We start from the raw sequence: 13,437 nt of genomic DNA on the forward strand, positions 1-13,437 counted from the left end.
ATGTCAATATCATGTGATCTGGCTAGCTCTGAAAACAAGTAAATGTTCTCTCCAGCATAAACGACACAACTGAGCATGTGCAGGTCAGCTACCCTGCTTGTGTTAGCTAGAGGTGGAGGATCTGTGCATACAGGATAAAACAGCCGTTTTACACAATGCAGAAGGTCAACCCCTTGTATAACAAGCATGCTATGCTGCATATACAGACTAATTTGACTGTTGTAAGTTTAGTAACACTTTATTATACACTGTTTTATACCAGTTCCTTTTACTCTTTTTTTCTTTATATGAAAACTATACAATATACTGTAATATAAGTTGCACGATGACACAGGTTTCCAAGAGTAGTATATGTTTTCTAAGTAGGGTGCACAGCAGCAGCTGTTTGTCTTTGAGCTCGTTGTGGGCCAGTTCACACCGCATTCAGTCCAGTGCATTTTTTTTCTTCATCAAAAACACATGGAACGTACACCAGTGCTTACCATTCCAGTGTGTTCCAGTTCCATAAAAATAGTAGCACATTCTGCATTTTTCCTGCACTGGACTGTACTGAAACGCTGTAAAATGCATCAAAAGCACACGGGAAGGCAAAGTAACACACCTAAACGCACCAAAAAATGCACTGGAACACACATGTACTTATTTAAGGTTAAGAAAAAAGAGGGTGCCCTGGACTGCATCAAAAACGCACTGGAACGCATCAACACGCATGTAGAAAAGCATCTGGAATGTATCTACAGCGCATTTCTATGGTGTGAACTGGCCCTGAAACTTTGTACAGAGCAGTCTGAGGGGTTTGATCACACCACAATTTTTGCATTCCAGATGCATTTCTATGTGTTTTTTACCCTCTTTTATTTCCTCACCTCAATTCAAGGAGTGTGCATTCCAGTACTTTTTTTATGCGTTTTGCCACATACAAAAAAAATGCAGCATTTTCTACTTTTGTTGACTGCACTGGAGTGCACTTAACTGGTGGGAGCTAGGGCCATTGGAATACATGGAAAACACTGTGCATATGTTGGCGATGCAGTTAACAAATTCAGTGGATTGAATTTGATTTGAACCAGCCCTAGGGCTCATGCACACTGCAGCTCTAAAAGAATCTGCTTTTATTTCAGCTTGAAGAAGCCTGTGCTTTTTTTGTGCTCTTGTGCACGTTTTCATTGCGCTTATTTGAGCTTCTTTGAGCAATAAGCGTTTTTTTTCCACAAACTCTCCTAGATAGTATTTTCTTAACCACTGTATGAAGAAAACAGAAATCCGGAACAAGCATTTTCATGCGTTTTCAAGCTTCCTTGAGCTTTTTTGCACTCTTTGGGGTGCTAGCATCTCTCAATAATGCGAGGTTGGGTTTTTTTCTGCCTGTAGGAGCATATGCCTGAAATCCCCTGGAAAAGCTAAAGTGTGCATGGACATTTTGGCTAACATGGAGGGGAGTTTCTTTACAGGCAGAAAAAATGAAAGCTCAAAAGCCTGTAAGAGCAGCTTCGTTGAGCTGCAGTGTGAACAGACACGCTCCTGATTGGGCACATTCAGGTGTGTGTGTGTGTGTGTGTGTGTTTCAGCTTGCGCTCTGTAAATAACAGACATTTTTCTGCCAAGCAGATAAATATATAAGCTGGAAAACAGCCTTGAAAAAAAGTCACTAGTGGGTCATCTGCTGCCTGAGTATGAAAGTGCAAAATATTCAATATATTCTATTTACCTAAAAAGTTATTCTTAAATATTCTTAGTCATTGCCATAATAAAGAAAACAATTAGGAATTTGACTTGCATGTAAATTCCTTATCTTCCTTACATGACACATAACTTGTAGTCATAGACCATGGTTTATATGCTGCTACATTCAGGTGATTTGGATACTGAGCTTTTGCTAGGGCAACCCCTAGAGTGTACTGTTTTAGCAAGCATTAAAGTGGTTTGTAAACCCTTTTAAAAAAATTCCCCCCCAAAAAAAGAAACCTGCAAGACAAAGGCATAATGATCTAGTATGCATAGCATACTAGCTCATTATGAATTACCTGAGATCGAAGCCCCCGCAGCGTTCCTCGTTTACCACTCCAGCGGCTGGCATCTCTCCGGGGGTTACTTCCGGGTAACGCAGCTTCAGCGATGTGATTGGCCAGAGCCGTGATGACGTCACTCCCGCACATGTGTGCGGGAGCCGCCAGTAGCAGCACACTACAAGTGAAGCAATGGCACATACGTGCCATTGCTTTAGTTTGCTTAAAGTGGTTGTAAACCCTTACAACACACTTTGACCTACAGGTAAGCCTAGATTAAGGCTTACCTGTAGGTCCAAGAAATATCTCCTAAACCTATACGGTTTAGGAGATATTCGCCCGAAGACAGGCACTGAGCGCGGCATTTACAAGAACAGAGTTGCCGCGCGTGTCGGCTCCCGTGCGCATGCGCGGGAGTGAAGTCATCGCGGCTTCGCCGAATGACAGTGGCGGAGCTGCGAAACCCCACCGACAACATGCCAATTGAAGTCCATAAGTGACGTAACGCGTAGGAAACCTGAAGTGACGTCTACCACCGAGCAAGTCGCTCACCGATCTGTTAGCTGTGTGCCTGTTTATCCGTTCCCTCTTGTGAGTAAGCTTAAGTCATTTAAATAAAACGTTTGTTTTTAAATACTACACTATGGAGGATGTCTTTTATTTGTTGTTTTGAGCATGTTCATTGATAACAACTACAAGGAAAGCGGCACCGTCAGGAGTCCACTCTGCAACCCCCCTGCCTCGTCCAAGTACCCCCTGCATATTAGCTGTGTTGCTGCATACCTTGCAGCCATGAGGTAATTATTTAATATAACCAGCACTGGCACGGAGCACCTTTGGAAGGGAGTTGACCTGGCACATTGCACTTTATTTGTGTTTTTGATATTGCATCCAATGTTGCACGATTGGACTGTGTATGGGACACTCTATTGAAATCTGTTAATTTGCTGCTATTGAGTCTTTAATTTTTTTTCCTTTTGGAATTGAACTACTACTTTGTTTTTTTGCACTGTTGTTTCTTGTGTCTAGATCACATTTTTCTGTGGTTATAGAGCAGTTTTCTTTCTCTGTGCTTATATCACATACTTCTATTTTATATATTTTTAGATATACTGAAATCTTTATTATATATACCTTTTGGTCTTAATGCACATTATTGTGTACTTTTTGACACTTGAATGATGCACAGGAGCACTTTATATCAATTGTTTATGTAATGCACAGATGCACTTTTTTGATTTTTAAGTGTTATTGTAGCTTTTAAGCACTATTGCACTTTTTTTGACATTCGTTAATTTATCATTTATTATTAATTTATATTTATTGTATTAGTTTTGCTGGTATTTGGGAAGCGCAACACAACACCCCCCCCCCCCTTTTTTTTCCACCGACAACATGGATGCGCCGGACTACAGGGGACAGCGGTGACATCGCTGGCTTCTGTGTCAGGTAAGTGACACATAATGGACTACTATGCGATGCATAGTAGTCCATTATGCTTTGCCTTTGCAGGGAATGAAAGAGGAAGTAAACTCATCAGGGTTTACTTCCTCTTTAAGTGCATATGTGGCAATGACGTCTGCACATGCAAATACAGGGATATCTCCTAAACCGTGCAGGTTTAGAAGATATCCAGTGTAGCTACAGGTAAGCCTAATTATAGGCTTGTCTGTGGTATAAAGTGGTTGTAAAGGGTTTACATCCATTTTAAGGAGCTATCAAGGTACAGGGCGAGGGACCTGTGTACTGTATCATATTCCAAGATAAGTAATCTACAGGCAGGAAAACGTTCCTATTATCTTACATGTACACTGCTAAATGGCAAGGTCTACCACAATAAAGTTAATAACTCGGAAATACTCTTTTCATTAAACCACATAGTGTGCTATGCACTGCGGATCATTTTGTGAAAGCCAGGTATAGGTTTCAAATATACAAGGAAGTCTTGTCTTACCTTATCCACAATACAAGGTTTCACCCATCATGGTGGGCATACCCCCAAAGGCGTTTTCAGGGTGTGGGAATCATAGAAATGAACCACAGCCCTGGGCCTGCATAGTGCCCTGCAGCTAACTTCACACGTTGTACTTTGTGCCAAGGTGAGCGTCTAACACAGGATCCAGTGACCGGGGCAAATATTGCAATCCTGCCCCATGAAGTGAGGATCGGGTATGGTCCCATAGGTTTAAATGGTTTCAATAAGAAAAATATTTTTTCAAAGGAGAACAGGCCCATCACCTAAGCACACTGGCAAAAAATATTGTCTCATTGAATGGATGGGTTATATAGATACGCATTTGGGGTAGGTCTTGCAAAAGTTTTGCCAGTGTCCAAATATGTGAAGGTAACATTGTGTAATCTGTGATCTATGATTACAAATCCCGTGTCCTGTACTGTATGATTAAGATAAAGTATTTTATAGCTTGAGCCAGGTTAATAGAGTTTAGGTTCCAGTAGATTTAGATTTTGTTCTGTTATAGTCTCGTATGTTCTTTTTATCATTAGCTGCACATTTATTAATCACAATGGACTTTCTATGTACAAAACCATGGCATAGCCCTTGTCCCAATTTCTGAAGAGTCTTTAATAAGTAAGCTATGTAGGCTCAGCATCGCAAATTATTATATTTATCGGTACAGTTGAGTGCCAGCAATAATTTTCTTTATCTGTTAGCTCTACTGGAATAGGTTAACATGGTGGGGAATTAAGTGCTATGCCACTAACTGGAGCTTCATAAGTGTACTTTCTGTGCTCTGTTTCTGCCTTTTCAGCATGTGGTAGCTGCTTTTGTGAGTACCCAAGGATTTTAACCTGGTGTTCTTAAGTAACCTTGCAAAAAGATCTGAACAAATTAATGGGGTGGGCAACTACATGGCAAATGAGGTTTAATGTAGAAAAATTTAAAATGATGCATTTGGGTGGCAAAAATATGAATGCAAACTATACACTGGGGGGAGAACCTCTGGGGGAATCTAAGATGGAAAAGGACCTGGGGGTCCCAGTAGGTGATAGGTTCAGCAATGGCATGCAGTTCCAAGCTTCTGCCAACAAAGCAAACAGAATATTGGCATGCATTAAAAAGGGGATCAACGCCAGGGATAAAACGATAATTCTCCCACTCTACAAGACTCTGGTACGGCCACGCCTAAAATATGCTGTCCAGTTCTTGGCACCAGTCCTCAGAAAGGATGTACTGGAAATGAAGGAGTAAAAAGAAGGACAACTAAGCTAATAAAGGGTCTGTAGGATATTGGTTATGAGGAAAGGTTGCGAGCACTTAACTTATTCTCTCTGGAGCAGAGACGATTGAGAGTGGATATGATTTCAATTTATAAATACCGTACTGGTGACCCCATAATTGGGATAAAACTTTTTTGTGGAAGGGAGTTCAACAAGACATGTGGCCACTCATCAAAATTCAAAGAAAAGAGGTTCAACCTTAAACTATGTAGAGGGTTCTTTACTGTAAGAGCGGCAAGGATGCGGAATTCCCTTCCACAGGTGATGGTCTCAGCGGAGAGCATCAATAGTTTCAAAAAACTATTAGATAAGCACCTGAACGACCACAACATACAGAGATATACAACATAATACTGACATATAATCACATACATAGGTTGGACTTTATGGACTTGTGTCTTTTTTCAACCTCACCTACTATGTAACTAAGTTATCTCTGTTGGGCAGTGCAACATGTCAGATTACAAACGCAGGAGGAGACGTTCTACTGAATTGGTGCGATCCACTAGCGTTTCCAGGGTGGCCTGCAGTGTCCCTCCTCATTGATCTGATACAGACAGCCTGAATATTTGACTCTTATGAGTCTTCCTTAGCTCCTTTGGGTATGGCCCCTTCTGCTTTATCCAGGGAGAAGTTTTTTGCATTTATGCTTGATTTTATGGGCCCAATTGCAACTATGCTTGTGGACTCAGAAAGCAGAGGCAGTGAACATACTCTTACATCATTTCCTTCAGAGTCTATGCACAATATGCCCACAGTTGTTGCAACGTCTGAGTCTTATTTTGCTGAGTCTCTGTCTGATGTCTCACAAATTCCTGATGGATGAATCTGTTTCTGAGAAACCACTGCCAGCTGTTCTAGCACCTAGGCCTAAACATAACATTTTGGTTCTTAATGATGCAGCGCGATACATCTTAAAGACAGAACAATCTGTATGGTACAACTTTGCAGTAGGAAATTCCGGTCTCAGTCCCATTCAGTTTACTCTTCTTATTCCAGGGGGGTGAGCATAATGGTGAGGACCGGGGTGCTTTTCTCCTGCAAGGAAACTTGTATAGATAAAGGAGGGTGCAATGTATTTTTACATTGATAGAAAATAATCATATATGGTAGTAAATCTTTATATCCCACCACTTTTAAGCTTGAGATTCTGTATAAATTAACAGAGTTTCTGGTGGACAAAGAAGGGATTCTGGTTATAGAGGTGGGGGATTTCAATAAGGTCCTTTACAAGAGAATAGATAGGTTTCCAGCGGGGATACAATCAGATAGGGTCCCTGAGGGTCGTTTATCCCAATTTATGGAAGAGATGGGTATGTATGACATTTGGAGAACCCGGAACCCAGTGAGGTAGCTGTACTCTTGTTTTTCCAGTTCACATGTCACACTGTCCAGAATAGATAAGGCTTTTGGAAATAGGATCATATTACCGTTTGTAAAAAATATAGTATATTTCCCAAGGGGGGGGGGGGGGGTTCAGATCATTCACCGTTAATACTGATGATCCACACTGAGGGCCAAAATCCCCAGAGAGATTAGAAAATGAACCCATTTTGATTGGAATTAATGGGGGAACCCGCAGAGGAAATATTAAAAATGAAATAATTTATGGCACTTAATGAAGGGCCTCAGTGGGGATAGTGTGGGACACTCTGAAGGCCTTCCTTAGGGGGTTACTAATTCAGTAGGTTGCAAAGATCAAGAAAAGGTCTAGAGAATGGGAGGAGAGTATTAGGAGAGAAGTGGTGGAGTCAGAAAAACATTACATGGAAGACCCAACCCCAGAAACACAAAGGATGTGGCTTACAAGTCAACAGAAATATAAAAACGCTCTCACAAGAAAGATGGAGAATAAGCACCTTTTTCAAAAACAATGTGACTTTGGTGAAGGGGAGATCATGGGCCATATGCTGGCTCTGTTGGTTAAAAGCAATAATTCTCCATCAATAATAGCGGCGGTTAAGATGCCAGGGGGAGAAATCTCCTCCCAGTCCTCTGAGATTATAGACTCATTCAGACAATATTATGTAAACTTATATAAATCTAGGCAGGGAGGAGTGGTTGGAGAAATGGAAATTCTTTTGGGGGGAATTGTGGTACCGGCCCTCTCTTATCGGGAAAGAGATAAATTGGAGGCACCTATAACACTGGAGGAGTTGCAACATGCAGTGGCTGGGATGGCTATTCAGAAGTCCCCTGGGACAGATGGACTTCCAATGGAGATTTACAGGCAGTATGGAGAGGTGTTGCTCCCAGAACTGTTGAGGATGTTGGATGATGTGGCAGCAGGTGGGAGGCTGGCTTTGTCAATGACAGAGACTACAATAATAGTGCTGCAGAAAGAGGGGAAAGATCAGATGGATACTTCCTCTTATAGACCAATATCACTGCTATGCTCCGATGCCAAAATACTGGCAAAGGCGTTGGCAGCTAGGGTGAACAAATGCATTAAAAATCTTATACACCCAGATCAATCTGGGTTTATCTCTAACAGATGCACCAGTATAGACATCAGGAGGGTGTACTTAAATTTGCAGACACCGGCGGTAAATATGGGTTCACGGGCTGTCCTATCTTTAGATGCAGCCAAGGCATTTGATAGCCTGGAGTGGGATTACCTGTGGCGGGTCTTGGAAAAATTTGGGTTTGGACCCATCTTCGAAGGTTGGTTAAAAGCACTTTATAGTGCCCCATGTGCCAAGATAAGAATTAAAAACACATATTCTGAATCAATTCAGCTTGAAAGAGGGATGAGACAGGGCTGTCCCTTATTGCCTTTGCTCTTTGCTTTGGTAATGGAGCCACTAGCATTTGACCAGCTGTGGAGATACAGGGGTTTAAATGGGAGTCAGGCGAAGACAGGATTGCATTATATGCAGATGACATTTTGTATTTTTTGGTGATACTGACACGTCCTTGATGGCTGTAATGAATATAGTCAAGGACTTTGGACGGTTTTCAGGCCTTGAAATAAACTGGGAAAAATCTGCCCTTTTGTCCGTGGACCCGTTAAGAAGCCTCACACTTGTAATACTTCAATTAAAGGTGCTGGATAGGATGAAGTATCTAGGGATATGGTTGACGAGGGATCCAAGTCAGTACATTGCCAATAACTTAATCCCTCTCTTGCTTAAATTTAAATGTAAGAGTGATATACGGAGCCACCTCCCCTTGTCAGTGGCTGGGCGAATTAACTTGATCAAAATGATTTGGATGCTGCAACTTCTGTATATGTTGCATAACTCTCCAGTCTGGATAGGAAAGGAATGGTTCAAGCAAATAGACACATTGTTCAGGGAATTTATGTGGAGGAAGGGCCAGGGTAGGATTAGCTTGAAGACACTGCAGTTACCAATAAAAGAGGGGGGGATGGCTGTTCCACACTCCCGTAGATATTTTTTAGCTGCTCAGTTGCAGAACTTGGGGGGATGTAATATGTTGGGAGGAGGGAATAAAAGTGAACGTATGATGCTGCATGTAGCCCTACAAAATAGTGTAATGGAAGCCTTGGAAGTGGATTCTTTCCCCGCTGGGAGCCCTACATTACAACTGATTACGAAGGTCTGGCAGGCAGTTAAAATGGTAATGGGATATAAGGGGCTAACAGAATATACCCCTATTTAGAACAACAGACACCTTCAAGAATTGGTTCCCTTGGGCCCCCCTTCCCCAAAGCACCCCCCCATGTTGAGGGCACATGGCCTGGTATGACTCAGGAGGGGGGCCTCTCGCTCGTCCCCACCCCCTTTCCTGACCGGCTGGGCTGCGTGCACGGATAAGGGTCTGCTATGGACTTTGGGGGGACCCCCACGCCATCCATCTTCATCCACCCATTGGTAGTTATACCTCTATGTATATGGAGATATCATTTTTCTCAATTTGAAATTCTATACCTACATGTTTATACTGTCTTTAATTGGATATTTTGGTATTTTGTCAGAATATAAATCCCCCTGAAGAGACTGTAAATCGCAAGGGTCGAAATGCATCGGGGTTTTTCATGTGGATACATATGTTATCATTTCAATTGGCAAACCATGCTTGTACATAGGGTGTTCTTTGCTATGAGTGATATTCCATGTTTGTTTTTGTGTCGCACCACCTATATGAATGATTCATTATTGTTCATTTGAAATTATTATTGTCTGTAAAATGATTTTTTTTACATCAACAATTTTTATACAAATTCTCTGCTGCTAAAAAAAACCCTGGGGAAACTTCCTGTTTTTTGTATGTCGCTGACCAATGGCTTTTTTGTTGTTTGCCAGTCTCCAAATCCTCCTGAAGGCTTCAATATAACTCAATTGTCCCTGAATAACTGAATCCTGCATCCCTAATGAACTCCATGAAACAGATTTTACACTAAGCACAAAATTCCTGTATTTTTACATGCTGAAATGCCCTCCATTAAAATGTATCTTGATTGCACAGTACAGAACAGGATGTTATAGACCAAGTGTTATATGCTGCTAGCTTCAGTTGATTGGAATTACTGTAAATGCCCCAGTGCACCCTTATATAACCCCACCAACTCTGAGGAACTCCAGGTTTTTTTTCTAGTGTCCTGGTGTGATGGACCTCTTTTTCTATGGAGAAGTTTTCTAAACCGTCTTTATTTTTCTTCACTACTTTGACTGACTTTCTTATCAAGTTGCAAGTGCATTTTAATTCGGGGCTCACAAGCAGTGTGATCAGATCTTGGGAACATCTTGGGAACCATACCATGGGCCCTGCCTCAGCAGAGCCTGCCTATAACATTTGGTTCAGGCACTGGATCATGCATTCGATGCTTACCTGGGCACATGGTGAAACAAATATAATTAGGTGCAGGTTGCTATACATGTCCAAGGCCACTGTCTATTCCTGTAGCACCCAGACCCTGAAGACCCCTTGAAGAGAATCTCCACTGTTATGGGTGAATTTTGGTCTCCTTCAGGAACCTGCACCTTGGATGAAGTAAGACAAGGTTTCCCTGTATTTGTGATTGGGTCATATTTTTATATGTGGGGTGTTATTCACTTTTTTGTGTTATCTACCTCTGTAAATGTCTCTATGATACTGGCAGTAGGTAATGCTGCTTTAACATTTACCTTTTTAAATTTGGCTTTTTTGTCACACGCAGAAATGCTGCTTTAGTGGTGATGTAGATGTAATTCCCGCTGACACACTTCTCCCCACCATTTCTGCAGATAACAAAATAAGAATGTCTGCTTGTCTCAAGGTTGCCTGCTGTTCCACATAGCACAGGACATCAGTCAGCACTTGCGTTATTGTGGCTCCTTTCCCAAACATGCTACTTCACACTCATTCGACATCCATTTCAGGAGCACCCCACAGGGGATTCCCTCAGTTAGCAATGGTGGATTCAAGGCCCTGAGGAATTGAGAAAAAAAAGGGCCTAATAACACTCATCCTACACATGACAGTAAAGAAGACTAGTGAAATGTTCCCAGTGATAGCCGTTCCCCTGCACCAGAGCCAGGTCCCAAATTGACACAAGCTCCCTCTCAGACGCACAGCCAGATTTCTTGGAAAACTTTCTGCTCTTCTAGAGCCTCTCCACCACCTAAATCTATTTGGAAGTATGAGCCTGTACCTCCTCTTTGTGGAAGATATTGAGGAAGGTGCAGTGGACGCAGAAGAGGATCCTGCACAGGAATGTTTACCCTCTGCATTTATGAAGCACAAGCTAAGACTTCACACCATACGCTTTCTACTGTGAGATCACTTATACATGTGGTGCATACTAGCCTTTGACTAGAAAATGCCATGAAACCCTGTTGTATACAACTTTTGCTCTCACTGGTCCTGCCTGGCTATTGCGGCTATGTCCATTAGTCAGATTGTTGCTAACTGAACTGGGTAGATTAATACAGAACAAGATTCTTTCTTTGAGAATCTGTTCATCTGGATCAATTGCAGCTTGTGACTACAGTTTTGCTAGTTTGTGTTGATGCCATAGAGAATGTGATTCTCCCAGATCTCTAGGATGACACTGCTCTCTGTGCATATGCACAGAATTTTGTGGTTAAGGCTCCATTTACACTTGTATGACTCCAAAGTCGCTTAATTTTGACACAATTTTGGATGGCTACGGCTTGCATACAATTTTGGCTTTGACCACTGATAAAGGACGACTGTTGCACAACTGTCTCTCATGTAAAAAATGATATGGCCCTCTAGCCCCATGAAAGACGGAACAAAGTAGTGCATGAACTACTTTGAAGTTGCTGCAACTTTAAGTCATATAGATATGAACTGTACTCATTGGAAAACATTGAGGGTGACTTGTCATGCAACTTTGATGTTCAAAGTCGCATGGCAGGTCGTACAAGTGTAAATGGAGCCTAAAGGCTTGGTCTGCTGAGCCTGCTTGTAAACAATATTTACATTGAGTAGCCGCAAAGTTTACAACACAACATATTGGATATTCAGTTGAGAGAAGAACACTTCCAACTAATTATGCTGTTACTTTTATTAGCTAGAAAACTTCTTCTGCGCCCCTCTCTAAATTAGTTTGGTTATTCATTTTCACAAAAATTTGAGGTAGTCAATCAAATCAACACCAGCAAGAAAAACCTACAACAAAAATTGCTTAAAAATAAATTATTTTGTTTTTACAAAAACATAAAGAATCAAGGGATGAAAATCCAGAACAGTGATTAAAAGAATATATGTAAAGCCCATGTAGCTACTGTATGAACCATAAAGTGTAAGTACTAGCTTTTAAGGTTGTGTCAAAAACATTAAGGGCTGGTTTTTGATGTGCATCCAGATGCATTCCTGGTGCTTTTTCCCTGTTTTTTTTTCTCACTATACTAGGGTCCATTGCGTTTTTGATGCATTCCAGTGCGTTTCGGTGTGTTTTTGATGCATTTTACTACGTTCCAGTTCAGGAAAAATGCAGCATGTGCTACTTTTTTTCTGGAACTGACTGCACTTGTGTGAACTATGCCATTGGAAATCATATAACCTACTTTCCATGCTTTTTTGATGCAGAACAGAAACGCACTGGACTGCATGTGGCGTGAACTGGCCGTATACCAGAGGTACAATATATACTGAAACAAAGTATAGTATCAAACAGAACATAGTCATCAACCAGTATTAATATTCACAGCACTTCACTTTTTCCACATTTTGTTATGCTACAGCCATATTCCAAAATGGATTAAATACATTATTTTGTCTTTGCAACTTTATTAAACATAAAAAAAGGAAAAAAAAAATCCCATGTACATAAGTATTTACAGCCTTTGCTCAATAATTTGTTGAAGCACATTTGGCACCAATTACAACCTCAAGTATTTTTGAATTTGTTGCTACAAGCTTGGCACACCTTTTTTTTTTGGGCAGTTTCTCCCATTATTCTTTGCAGGACCTCTCAAGCTTCATCAGGTTGGATGGGGGGCATTCGTGCAAAGCCATTTTCAGATCTTTCCAGAGATGTTCAATCGGGTTCAAGTCTGGGCTCTGGCTGGGCCACTAAAGGACATTCACAGAGTTGTCCCGTAGCCACTCCTTTTTTATCTTGGCTGTGTGCTTAGGGTCTTTGTCTTGTTGGAAGATGAGATGGTCTGGAGCAGGTTTTCATCAAAGATGTCTCTGTACATTGTTGCATTCATCTTTCCCTCGATCCTGTCTTGTCCCCTAGTTCCTGCTGCTGAAAAACATCCCCACAGCATGATGCTGCAACCACCATGCTTCACTGTAGGGATGGTATTGGCCAGGTGATGAGCAGTGCCTGGTTTCCTCCAGACATGATGCTTGCTATTCAGACCAAAGGATTCAATCTTTGTTTCATTAGACCAGAGTACATTGTTTCTCATGGTCTAAGAGTCCTTCATGTGCATTTTGGCAAACTCCAGGCGGGCTGTCATGTGCCTTTCTGTCTGGCCACTCTACCATACAGGCCTGATTGGTGGAGTGTTGCAGAGATAGTTGTTCTTCTGGAAGGTTCTCCGCTCTCTACAGAGAAACATTGGAGCTCTGTCAGAGTAATCATCGGGTTCTTGGTCACCTCCCTAAGTCCCTTCACCCCCGATTGCTTGGTTTGGCCACGTGGCTCGCTCTAGGAAGAGTCCCGGTAGTTCCAAACGTCTTCCATTTATGGATGATGGAGGCCACTGTGCTCATTGGGACCTTCGATGCTGCAGACATTTTTCTGTACCCTTTCCCATATCTGTACCTC

At 41.7% G+C, this 13,437-nt stretch overlaps 1 protein-coding gene across 1 annotated transcript in view; it reads left to right on the forward strand.

Moving 5' to 3' along the window:
• The window catches only part of B3GLCT (beta 3-glucosyltransferase), an 886,903-nt gene that overhangs the window by 825,765 nt on the left and 47,701 nt on the right, over window positions 1-13,437 (forward strand). The gene's annotated exons all lie outside the window — the stretch shown is intronic.

The sequence above is a fragment of the Lithobates pipiens genome, unplaced genomic scaffold (genome assembly GCF_037356315.1).
Source record: "Lithobates pipiens isolate NorthernLeopardFrog02 unplaced genomic scaffold, aLitPip1_a1.2 Scaffold_16, whole genome shotgun sequence".
In the NCBI taxonomy this organism is placed as follows: domain Eukaryota; kingdom Metazoa; phylum Chordata; class Amphibia; order Anura; family Ranidae; genus Lithobates; species Lithobates pipiens.